This window comes from Chelonoidis abingdonii, chromosome 11 (assembly GCF_003597395.2).
Source record: "Chelonoidis abingdonii isolate Lonesome George chromosome 11, CheloAbing_2.0, whole genome shotgun sequence".
Classification (NCBI taxonomy): domain Eukaryota; kingdom Metazoa; phylum Chordata; order Testudines; family Testudinidae; genus Chelonoidis; species Chelonoidis abingdonii.
In genome coordinates, this window is record NC_133779.1 from 30,592,485 (window position 1) to 30,604,700 (window position 12,216).

Genomic DNA, 12,216 nt, shown 5'->3' on the forward strand with positions numbered 1-12,216 from the left:
AAAAGTGCTAATGGTGCTCAATCAGCTATATAGCTTCCCAGCTTGTGTGTGTTTGAAACCAAACCCAGACCTTTTTTTGACACTAGAGGTTTGCATTTAATTGTCTAGAATTTTTTTTAATTATGAAGAGAACAATAAATAGAGGTAGACTGCTTGTGCAGTTTATGAATTCCACTGGCTCAGATATTCCTACTGTCAAGTATAACATAAATATAACCGATGTTTGGAACCTACATAAACAGTTTAGCACCCATTTTAAAAGGATCACCGACAACTTCTATATGAATGAAATGGACAGGCAGGGTTTGTTAAAGCCAAATGTTCAACGCTCTTGCCCTGCTGGTGTGATCAGGGTCAAGAGAGTTCATCTGTGGTTGAGGGGGTGGAGAAACCTGTGTCTGATACCCAATGTCAACACTGCTAAAGAGTTACTCCTGAGGGAATTCTGCACCAAAAAATAAAAAATTCTAAACAATATTTTAAAATTCTACAAGCTTTATTTGTCAGTAAATAAATGCAGAGACTCCAGCATGACAGTGGGGAGCACAGGCCACTGGATGCACAAAAGTGGGAGATCTCCCTGCAACCCCTCCACCCTGGGACACGGACTCAGTGGTGAGGCTGCACTCAACCCTGACACAGCACAAGGCCTGGGCCTGCCCCAGAAACACCTGGAGCTCTGCCCCTCTGCTCCAGGCACAACAGGTGTGGGGCAAGCAGGATCCAAGTGTGAGGGGTCTAGGTGTAGGGGGATCTGGATGTACAGAGGCTTGTTGGGCAGGGGCTTCCAGGTGCAATGGGACTCCACAGGGGCTTCCAGCTGAAGGTGGTTGGGGCTCAGCTGAGACGTCTAGGTGCAGCTAGTTGGGGGTCAGTGGCATGAGGGTCTGTATGTGGGGGCTCAGGGTGGTGCAGGAGGTGGGGCATCAAGGTTGCGGTTTGAGTGCAGGAAGTGGGAGGTGGTCTGGGTGCAGGAGTGGGAGGCCAGAGGAAGGGGAGCCTGGGTGCCAGGGGGCTCCAGATGCAGGGGTGGAGGTTCACTGGCTGGGGTTCAGGTGCAGAGGGCTAAGGGAGTTCTGGATGTACTGGGTGAGGCTTGGCAGGGGTGTCTGGGTATGGGAGGTCCGGATGCATGGAGGTTAGGTTGTATGGGGAGCTGCTCCCCATACAGTGACCCTTCCCCCCACAGCTGAGGAGTGATGGAGACAGGAATCAGGAGGATTTGAGCTTCCTGCAGCTGGTGGAGGTTTCTGGGATGGATCTGACAAAGCCCCAGCAACTTCTTAAGGAGAAGAGAAAGTCCCGTCCTCTCCTGCCTCCGGCTCAGATGGGACTAGCAGGTGATCTTGGCTCAGTGTAGGAGCCACACAGTGATTTACCTCTCCGCTGGATGCTCTGGGAGCCTTAAACAATGTACCTGCACTGCTTGGAAGTGGTGTGTGACTGCTCTTGCAGCTTCCCTTTGCTTTCGTCAGAAAAGTCATTTTTCTGCAGGGAAGCAAAGAAATCTGCAGGGGACATGAATTCTGTGCACATGCAGTGGCGCAGAATTCCCCCAGGAGTAAAGAGTCCAGGGTAGATACAGCCCACGTGTCAGGATACATATTCCACAAGGCAGAAAGGCATGTACAGTAGATTCGAACACCAGAGTTATGAACAAAACTAGTCAACCACACATCCCATTTGGAACCGCAAATACACAATGAGACAGCAGGAGAGAGAGAGAGAGAGAGAGAAGTAAATACAGTACTGTGTTAAAAGCAAGCTACTAAAAATATAAAGGAAAAGCAGCGTTCTTCTTCTTCTGCATAGTAAAGTTTAAAAGCTGTATTAAGTCAATGCTCAGTTGTAAACTTCTGAAAAAACAACCATAATGTTTTGTTCAGAATTATGAACAACCTCCATTCCCAAGGTGTTCATAACTCTGAAGTTCTACTGTAATTAGAACGGCATTCAAACAAATGCAGTTATTTTGTCAACTAGTTAAACTGGCATTCAGAATACCATTGGAAAAAGTTTTAAATGCACGGATATTCTTTTTCCTGATCTAGAATTTTTTAAGTCATCTTCATACTAATGAAAAAGGATCATAATTCAATGTCTTTGACTATAGAAATTACATATTTCTTGCAGAAGTTAAGATGAAATTGCAGTCAGATTTTAAGTTAAGTAAGAGCCTTCTCAAATAGTTGAAGCTGTCTGTTAACTCCAGTTTATGCTTTTTTTTGCCACGAGAGAAAAAAAAATTATAATAATGCCACCAGTGAATTCAATACTTATTTTTCATATGCTGCGCTGGTCAGCCTGGGAACAAGTTAACAGTTGCTTAATTAGTAAAAATAAATACTCCAGCCCATTAGAGTATATACCAACATGCATTGTTCTTCAGATTATAATTTTCAAGAGAAGTATGTTTTGCAGTTTACATCCCAAGAATTTTTATAGCAAAATCAAAAATTTAAAACAGAGCTTTTTTAAAAGTTCAAAAAAAAAAATCAGAAAAGCTGCTCTCGGCTTGGATTAGTGTGTTTAATTTTATTCAAGATTTATACTAAAATATTAGAAAGAAATCCAAAATATCATCTGAAGCTCCCAAAGAACTTTACAACAAAATAGGATTCCCATATTTTACTGAGAAGAAAACTGAGTATGAAACAGGTTAAGTGATTTGCCCAAGGTCATGCACAGCAGAGTTCAACTCGTTTCCAGACTCCCAATCCCATGTTTTAAATCACTAGACAATGCTATCTACAATCAAGACTCTGACCAGACAACAAGATGAAAGAAAGTGTAGCAAGGTCACTGGAATAAATAGGCTAAACTGCATATATTAGTAAGAGTGGTGGTAGATTGTGTCAGATCATTACTGACTCCCGTCTTATATTTTTAGAAACTGGACATAAAAAGTCAGCATAGGCTAAATACAGCCAACAAGATCTCAACCAGTGAGTGATTTAATAAAATATTATTAATAATAAAGGTACAAAATTACGTTTAACTGAAAACTGGCTCCATATTGTTTAAACCAAGTTTTATAAGAAAAGAAAAATTCTGCTAATAAAATATATTGGATTTACACTAGTCAATGGAGATATTCTTTTATCATTCAGTCTTAAATCTGAAATTGGTTCATTACACTTATGAGTCTTAATAATTGATACTCTAAAGCAGTGGTTTTAAAATTTTTTCTGGGGACCAAGTAGAAGAAAATTGTTGATACCTGCGACCCAGCAGAGCTGGGGATGAGGGGTTCAGGGTGTGGGAGGGGGCTCTGGGCTGGGGCCAGAGATGAGGAGTTTGGGGAGCAGGAGGGGCTCCAGGTTCGGGGGGAGTGGGGGTGCAGGTGGGAGTCAGGGCTCTGGGCTGGGGATGAAGGGGTTCCAGGGGTGAGGCAGGGGATTGGGGCGCAGATTTAACTCCGGCAGCTCCTGGTCAGTGGTGCAGCCAGGGTGCAGAGGCAGGCTTCCCACCTGTCCTGGCGCCACGGACCGCGCTGCGCCCTGGAAGTGGCGAGAAGCAGGTCCAGCTCCTGGGCAGAGGTGCACAAGCAGCTTCACGTGACTCTCGCCCACAGGCCCCATGACCCCCCTGCCTAGAAGCCAGACCTGCTGCTGGCTGCTTCGGACCACAGCACAGTGGCGGAACAGGTACGCTCTAGCCTGCTTTAGCTGGGCAGCACCACCAACAGGACTGTTAACGTCTGACATGCCGCGACTCAACCCGAAGTTTGAAAACCGCTGCTCTAAAGAAATACCGAGGCTTCAGCATAAATTAAACGATCTATAACAGCATATCTGAAGAGAGAAGTAACAACAAGCTTCAGCCACATGTGACATCAGCGAACATCCTGGATGCCTCACAGCCAGGGCACAGCACAGAGACAGTTCTAGCGATGCAGAAGAGACAGCCTTCTTATGGCCATGGGCACAGGCAATATTTCCATGCCTACAGTGCTGGACCTCTCTGTAGCTTCTAACACACTGCACCAAAAGGTACAGCTAACCCACCTACAGAACACAACAGGAGTAGCTGATCCTGCAATACCATGACTCCAGTCATCACTCTTCAGCAGAGCTCAGCATGGATAAGTAACTGCTCCTCCTCTCCAGAGGCCCTCACCTGCCGAGTCTTACAAGTAGAGCCTTGCAATGGATACAAAATTTGTATCCGGATCCAATCTGCAAACATGGTCCATGGATATAAAGTGGATATCAGCAGTTTTGCAGAGCTCTCTTACTGAGAAGAGATAGCAAGATGCTATGGGCTCAGCTGTCAATAGTATGCAGATGACACAACTACACATCTCATTCTCAACTGATGAACGGACCACCACTAGAACACTGCAGTGCCTACGAGAAGTCAGCTCTTATATGATGAGCTGCTGGCTCATGCTGAGCTCAGCAAAGATCAAAGCAATGCTGGTCTGAAAGGGGAAACACCTTGAACAACTAGCCAAGCGCCTTCACTTTCCATTGAAGTCTCACAGTCCCCATTCATCAAAGTGGCACAGAGCCTCAGGGTCTTGTCTGACTTCTCACTAAGCTCAGCTAAGAAGCATCACTACCTAAAAATGCCTCTCCACCCATGTCATAAGTAAATGCAGCCAGACTGGTAGGTCCTATAAAAGAGATAAAATGTGGGCAACGTCAATCCAAGCATCTCTTGTGCTGCTCCATCACTGTACTTCTATAGTGCAATTTCTACGTCCCTTCAATCCTGGCCTTGTCGAGACTGCCAGCATAGGAGGTGAGGTGCCAAACGTCACAGCAATGTTTTTTTTATTTATACTGACACCTATCCATTAGGAAATGAACTTAAATACCTCCCACACAAACACATTTTGCATAAGCCACTGGGTAGAAAAAAGGAGATGAAAGTTTTGTGAGTAATGACACAAGATGAGTAAAAACAAACTGATAATGTGGTTCTTGTTTGGTCATAGACCACCGAACTCTACAGCATTTGTGTTTATTGTACAGTAGAAACGCAGAGTTATCAACACCAGACTTACAAACTGACTGGTCAACCACACACCTCATTTGGAACTGGAAGTACTCAATCAGGCAGCAGAGACCAAAAAAAACCACACCACCCTGCAAATACTGTACAGTCAAACATAAACTAATAAAAAAAAGGGAAAATTAAAAAAAAAAGATTTGACAAGGGGACTGTTTCTGTGCTTCTTTCATTTAAATTAAGATGCTTAAAAGCAGCAGTTTTCTTTCGCATTGTAAAGTTTCAAAGCTGTATTAAGTCAATGTTCTGTGCAGCAGCAGTTAAAAAAGCGAACAGAATGTTGGGAATCATTAAGAAAGGGATGGATAATAAGACAAAAAATTTCATATTGCCTCTATATAAATCATGGTACACCCACACCTTGAATACTGTGCGCAGATGTGGTCGCCCCATCTCAAGAAAAAGATATATTGGACTTGAAAAAGGTTCAGAACAGGGCAACAAAAATGATTAAGGGTATGGAATGGCTTCTGTATGAGGAGAGATTAATAAGACTGGGACGTTTCAGCTTGGAAAAGGGATGACTAAGGGGGGATAAGATAGAGGTCTATAAAACCATGACTGGTGTAGAGAAAGTAGATAACGACATGATGTTCACTACTTCTCATAACCCCAAATGAAACTAATAGGCAGCAGGTTTAAAACAACCAAAAGGAAGTCTTTTTTCACACAACGCACAATCAACCTGTGGAACTCCTTGCTAGAGGATGTTTTGAAGGCCAAGACAACGACAGGGTTCAAAAAAAGATCTAGAAAATTTCATGGAGGACAGGTCCATCAATGGCTATTAGCCAGGATAGGCAGGAATGGTGTCCCTAGCCTCTGTTTGCCAGAAGCTGGGAATGGGCAACGGGATGGATCACTTAATGATTACCTGTTCTGTTCATTCCCTCTGGGGCACCTGGCATTGGCTACTGTCGGAAGACAGGATACTCTGCTAGATGGACCTTTGCTCTGACCCAGTATGGCCGTTCTTATGTTCTAAGCTTTTAAAAAAAACAATGTTTTGTTCAGAGTTACAACCAACCTCCATTCATGAGGTGTTCGTAACTCTCCGGTTCTACTGTATACAGTACAATCCCATTTATCCAAGGGGATCTGGCTGATTGTGTGTACATACTCAAGTAGCACTTTTGACAGATGTTGAGGGAAAGAACAGTTACTGCATGGATAACCATGCATCCTAGAGATGTCACGTTTTGAAGGAAACATGTAGTCCTGGAATGTACATTCCAGGACTACATTATCTTGCTTTATTGGAATCTCCTGATATATGTTTCTTTTACCCCACAGCTGCCACATGCAGTCTTATGTACAAGCCCCATGTGTCTAATTGTACTGTTATCCCAAATACTCACATGCATATACTGTAAAAAAATGAGCTCCATGAAGGCACTACAAGAGTTTTTATCCAGACAATTATATTTTGTACTTTGTTTTCTAATGCTTCATGGATATGCGTCAGTGTGCCCTTGTTGCCAAGAAGGCTAACAGCATTTTGGGCTGTGTAAGTAGGGGCATTGCCAGCAGACTGAGGAACGTGATCGTTCCCCTCTACTGGTGAGGCCTCATCTGGAGTACTGTGTCCAGTTTTGGTCCCACACTACAAGAAGGATGTGAAAAAATTGAAGAGTGTCCAGCAGAGGGCAACAAAAATGATTAGGGGGCTGGAGCACATGACTTATGAGGACAGGCTGGGGGAACTGGGATTGTTTAGTCTGGAGAAGAATGAGGGGGGATATAGCAGCTGCTTTCAACTAACTGAAGGGGGGTTCCAAAGAGGATGGATCTAGACTGTTCTCAGTGGTACAAGATGACAGAACAAGGAGTAATGGTCTCAAGTTGCATTGGGGGTGGTTTAGGTTGGATATTAGGAAAAACTTTTTCACTAGGAGGATGGTGAAGCACTGGAATGGGTTCCCTAGGGAGGGGGTGGAATCTCCTTCCTTAGAGGTTTTTAAGGTCAGGCTTGACAAAGCCCTGACTGTGATGATTTAGTTGGGGATTGGACCTGCTTTGAGCAGGGGGTTGGACTAGATGACCTCTTGAGATCCCTTCCAACCCTGATATTCTATGATTCTCTGAGAAAAAAAAATACATGGAACTGTTAACATGCTATCCTAAGAAAACAGGTCTGCTGTATTGTAATTGAGTCTTACCAGACACCTGCAAATCTAAACCAAAATTGTAAAATGCACAAAGTCTGTAATTCTTGTAGAATTTTGCTAAAAAGCAAGCCATAAAAAAAACTAAAACAAAAAACAGAATACACCTGATGTTTTAACTACTTAGAATACAATCCAGTCCCAGCCATAAAGAAAAACAATAAATCACAGCCTTTATATAAACGCAGCAGCTCCAACCCACAACTTCACAAAATTCTATTTGTACATAAAACACAATTTTTAAATGTGAGAAACTTATCAGGATGGGAATTACTATTATGAAATCCTAAGCATGAAGCACTGTGCTAGTATCAAACACACTATTTCAATAACACTCAGCACTTCTCCCCAGGAAAGTGAGCACAGTGCCTTCAGAGAGCTACAAATCAAGTAAAATTAATTTAAAGAATAAAATGTTAAGATTGGGGCTGTGTCAAATTCCTCCAAATCTATCTAAGAGGTTTCATTTAGTTTTAGTGACTATTCCAAAGGAAGACTCTCCATCTACTGTAAAATAAAAGAAGCTGAGTTTAGGATTTCTAAAGCAATGAATTACAGAACTTGTGCACCACCTCCTAAAAAAAATAAAACAAAAACACATTCTAATCTTAACACAAATGAAAGAGGGAGAATGGTTAGTAAGGAGACTGACAATAAGCTAGAGAGACCAGGTTTGTGACGTAACATCCTCCACTGGTGAAAGGAAGCTGTCAAGCTTACACAGAGCTCTTCTTCAGGTCTGGAAAAGCTATAGAGTCCTTTCCCTCCAGCTTGCTTGTTTATATACAGCCCAGGAGCTAATGACACTATGTTGTTGTCTTCTGATGGCTGTCCAGTGGTTTATGGGAACTGAATTTGGGTCTAGTCCCCAGCTGACAAATGTTCACCTCACGAAAACCACCATCACAATTACCACCATTGTTAGCAGTTTTGGCAATGAAACCAAGGATTGAAGAGGCCACAGAAACTGAATTACCCTTTTCGCTTCTAACACAGACTCTTTCCAAGTGGGGTTGAGGTACATTGGCTGGGTAGGGAGGCCTCAAAATAGAAGTCTATTAGCTTTGTTTTGGTTTAGATGTACGTATACCACACTTCATTCCCTTAGTAATATGGATGCACCATACATCTGCTCAAGGACCTGTCTGGATTCTTGTAGTACATTTCAATATCATAACCATTGTTCACAAGGACTGATTACGGTAGAAATGAGAACAGCAGAAGACACATGCATGCAGTCAAGCAAATCTAACACACTAAGGCCTCGTCTACACTGCTACTTTATAGTGCTGAAACTTTCTCACTCAGGGGTGTGGAAAAAAAAACCAAACATCCCTGTGCACTGCAAATTTCAGTGCTGTAAAGTGGTAGTGTAGACAGTGCAGCAGTGCTGGGAGCTACTCCCCTCATGGGGGTGGGTTTTTTACAGCACTGGGACAGCTCTCTCCCAGCACTGGTGCCGCAACTACACAGCCATGTTAAAATGCTGCCACAGCAGCGCTTTAACGTTGCTAGTGAAGACATACCTTAAGTGTGCTGCCCTTCTTAAGGAGACTAATAGATATTCCAGTGTGACAATTTTTAACAGCTGTTTTTAAGCAAGATTAAATTTTGAGCCTATCCACTTTGACAGCATCCCTATAAAAAAGGAAATAGTTTTGTGTTATTGCATGGTGCTGGCTTGATACTCTTGGAGAGCAGAATCCTCTATTTGTAGAATTGATACAGGACAGGCAGCAGTAGCACAAGTTTCCCTCACACTGCCCCATCGCTAGGTCTAAGAAGCAAATTCAGTCCCCAATGGCCCAGTCCAATCTTGGTCGTTCTGCCAAGATGGCCAACTAAACTGACAGACAGTGCCAAATGTGTTGCTATTTTTCATAACGGGGACACTTGTCACACCAGTACCTGGACACATTCATTTCACAGAGGATGCTGAAAATGCAAGAACACAATTTTTGGCTCCCAGGCTCAATACACAAGGATCCATGCTTGAAAATAATGTTGATACACTAGTCAAAATGAGCCCCTTCTCAGTTTGACTATCATTGACACCAAACCACTTCCAAAAACGCATTCACAAGCAGTTGATGTGTACAGGAAATAGGTGCAGTTAAAGACGACATTCAGATACATAGTGCAACATTATAGCCAAAAGTCTTGCTGATTACCGTAAAGTAGGGCTGTCAATTAACTCATGAGTTAACTCATGTGATTAATTAAAAAAATTAAATCGAGATTACAAAAATTGATTGTGATTAATCACCGTTTTAATCACACTTTAAACAATAGAATACCAATTGAAATTTATTACATATTTTGGATGTTTTTCTACATTTTCAAATATATTGGATTTAAATTACAACACAGAATACGAAGTGTACAGTGCTCACTTTATATTAGTTTTATTACAAATATTTGCTCTGTAAAAATGACAAAAGAAATAATATTCACCTCATACAAGTACTGTAGTGCAATTTCGTTATGGTGAAAATGTAACTTATAAATGTAGATTTTTTTGTTACATGACAGGGCACTGCATTGAGCAGCACTCAAAACAAAACAATGTAAAACTTCAGAGCCTACAAGTCCACTTAGTCCTACTTCTTATTCAGCCAATCGGTAAGACAAAAAAGTTTGTTTACATTTAAGGGAGATAATGCTGCCTGCTTATTTACAGTGTCACCTGAAAGTGAGAACAGACATTTGCATGGCACTTTTGTAGCCGGTATTACAAAGTATTTATGTGCCAGATATGATAAACATTCATATGCCCCTTCATGCTTCAGCCACCATTCCACAGGACATGCTTCCATGCGGATGAGGCTTGTTAAACAAAAAAAAAAAAGCATTAATTAAATTTTGACTGAACTCCTCGAGGGAGAATAGTACTTCTACTCGCTTTCTGTGAGTATATTTCACGTTATAGCAGTCTCGGATGATGACCCAGCACTTGCTGTTCGTTTTAAGAACACTTTCATGCCGATTTGACAAAATGCAAAGAAGGTACCAATGCGAGATTTCTAAAGATAGCTACAGTACTCAACCTAAGGTTTAAGAATCTGAAGTGCTTTCCAAAGTCTGAGAGGGACGAGGTGTGGAGCATGCTTTCAGAAGTCTTAAAAGAGCAACACTGTGATACAGAAACTACAGAACCTGAACCAACAAAAAAGAAAATCAACCTTCTCCTGGTGGCACCAGACTCAAGATGATGAATGTGAACATGCGTCAGTCTGCACTGCTTTGAATCGTTATTGAGTAGAACCTGTCATGAGCATGGATGCACGTCCTCTGGAATGGTTGCTGAAGATGAAGGGACATATGAATCTTTAGCACATCTGGCATGTAATTATCTTGCAATGCCAGCTAAAACAGTGCCATGCGAATGCCTGTCCTCACTTTCAGGTGACACTGTAAACAAGAAGTGGGCAGCATTATCTCCTGTAAATGTAAACAAACTTGTTTGCCTGAGTGACTGGCTAAACAAGAAGTAGGACTGAGTGGACTTGCAGACTAACATTTTATATTGTTTTATTTTTTAATGCTTTTTTTGTACATAAAATTCTACATTTGTAAGTTCAACTTTCATCATAAAGAGATTGCACTACAATACTTTTATGAAGTGAACTGAAAAATACCATTTCTTTTGTTTTTTTACAACAAATATTTGTAATCAAAAATATAAAGTGAACACTGTACACTTTGTATTCTGTGTTGTAATAGAACTCAATATTTGAAAATGTAGAAAACATCAAAAAAATTTTAAAAATGATATTCTATTATTAACAATAGGATTAATCACAATTTTTTTAATTGCTTGACAGCCCTACCTTCAAGAGATGAGAACTACTTCTGTAAATTTTAAATCTTAAATAAATCATACCCAAAGTATGACAGGGCACTGCATTAGCTCCCGCTGGAGCAGATCTGTGTAAAGCCAACCTGAATAAGGAGGCCCTGTGCACATCTGCCAGCCAAACAGTGCCCACAGTCAGGTCGAGGGGAGGGCTAGCTAGGCCCCGGAAAAGAAACCTGTGGGCCCCCTGCATCATGTTTGCTGGGGCCCCATTCCACCTGCCTTACAGACATTCCTGGGGCCCCGGAGCTCAGGCCACTGGCTCAAGTGACCCCTTTCGCTCCCCACAGGCCGAGCCGTGATTTAGATGGGGAGAGGCGCTAACCTGGATCTGCACCCCCGCAGCACAGATCAAAGAGCCCCGCACTCCCGCCCCCCCGCGGTAGGGGGGCCAGGCCGCTCCGCCCCCCGCGCCCCCACGGTAGGGGGGCCAGGCCCCTCCGTCCCCCGCGCCCCCACGGTAGGGGGGCCAGGCCCCCTAACGCCTTCCGTAGCGTTAACCTGGATCTGCACCCCCGCAGCACAGATCAAAGAGCCCCGCACGCCCGCCCCCCCACGGTAGGGGGGCCAGGCCCCTCCGCCCCCCGCGCCCCCACGGTAGGGGGGCCAGGCCGCTCCGCCCCCCAAGGCCCGCGCCCCCACCCCAGGAGAGAGACACCCCCCGGAGACAGCCGGGCGCAGCCCCTCACCTACCCAGCCGGCCCGGCCCCTGCTCCGCCTCCTTCTGTCACTCCCCGCCGGCCTCAGCCCTCAGCGCTCCCCAATATGGCGGCCGCTCCTGCCCGGCCCCTGCGCTCCCCTCGGCTCCGCCCCCTCCCCGCGCGGTGCATCACGGGAGCCTCCTCCCCCTCGCCCCATTCGAATCAATACAGGAAGGAGGAGGTACGCCCGTTGCCCATAGCAACCACTGAGGCCTAGCGGCGCCGGGCCGAGGCAGAGGCAGGGCCTCCATTTAAAGTCTTTCCGCCCTGGGGCAGGGGGAGGGGGCAGAGTTTCTGGGGGATGGGTTCGGGCCTCGGCTGGAGTTTGGGCCCTGGCGGGAGGTTGTGGAGCCGGGCTCGGTTTGGGGCCTAGCGGGAAGTTGGGGGGCTGGCGGAGGTTATGGGGCCGGATGTGGGTTTGGGGGGTTGCTTTGGGGGAGCTGGAGAGGAGTTGTAGGGTTGGAGGACTGGGGTGCCG

General features: G+C 44.3%; 1 protein-coding gene across 5 annotated transcripts in view; it reads right to left on the reverse strand.

The window, feature by feature from the left end:
• Positions 1-11,833, reverse strand: part of FZR1 (fizzy and cell division cycle 20 related 1) — a 35,829-nt gene extending 23,996 nt beyond the window's left edge. For 2 of the 5 annotated variants that reach the window (XM_032783115.2, XM_032783113.2), the window contains exon 1: positions 11,731-11,833. The gene's annotated coding sequence lies outside the window, so the exon portion shown is untranslated. Of the gene's footprint in view, positions 1-8,707; positions 8,820-10,363; positions 10,593-11,730 lie in introns of those variants that run through there. The other 3 variants (XM_032783116.2, XM_032783114.2, XM_075070842.1) reach the window with 2 other exon arrangements.
• Between the last annotated feature and the right edge of the window lie 383 nt (positions 11,834-12,216).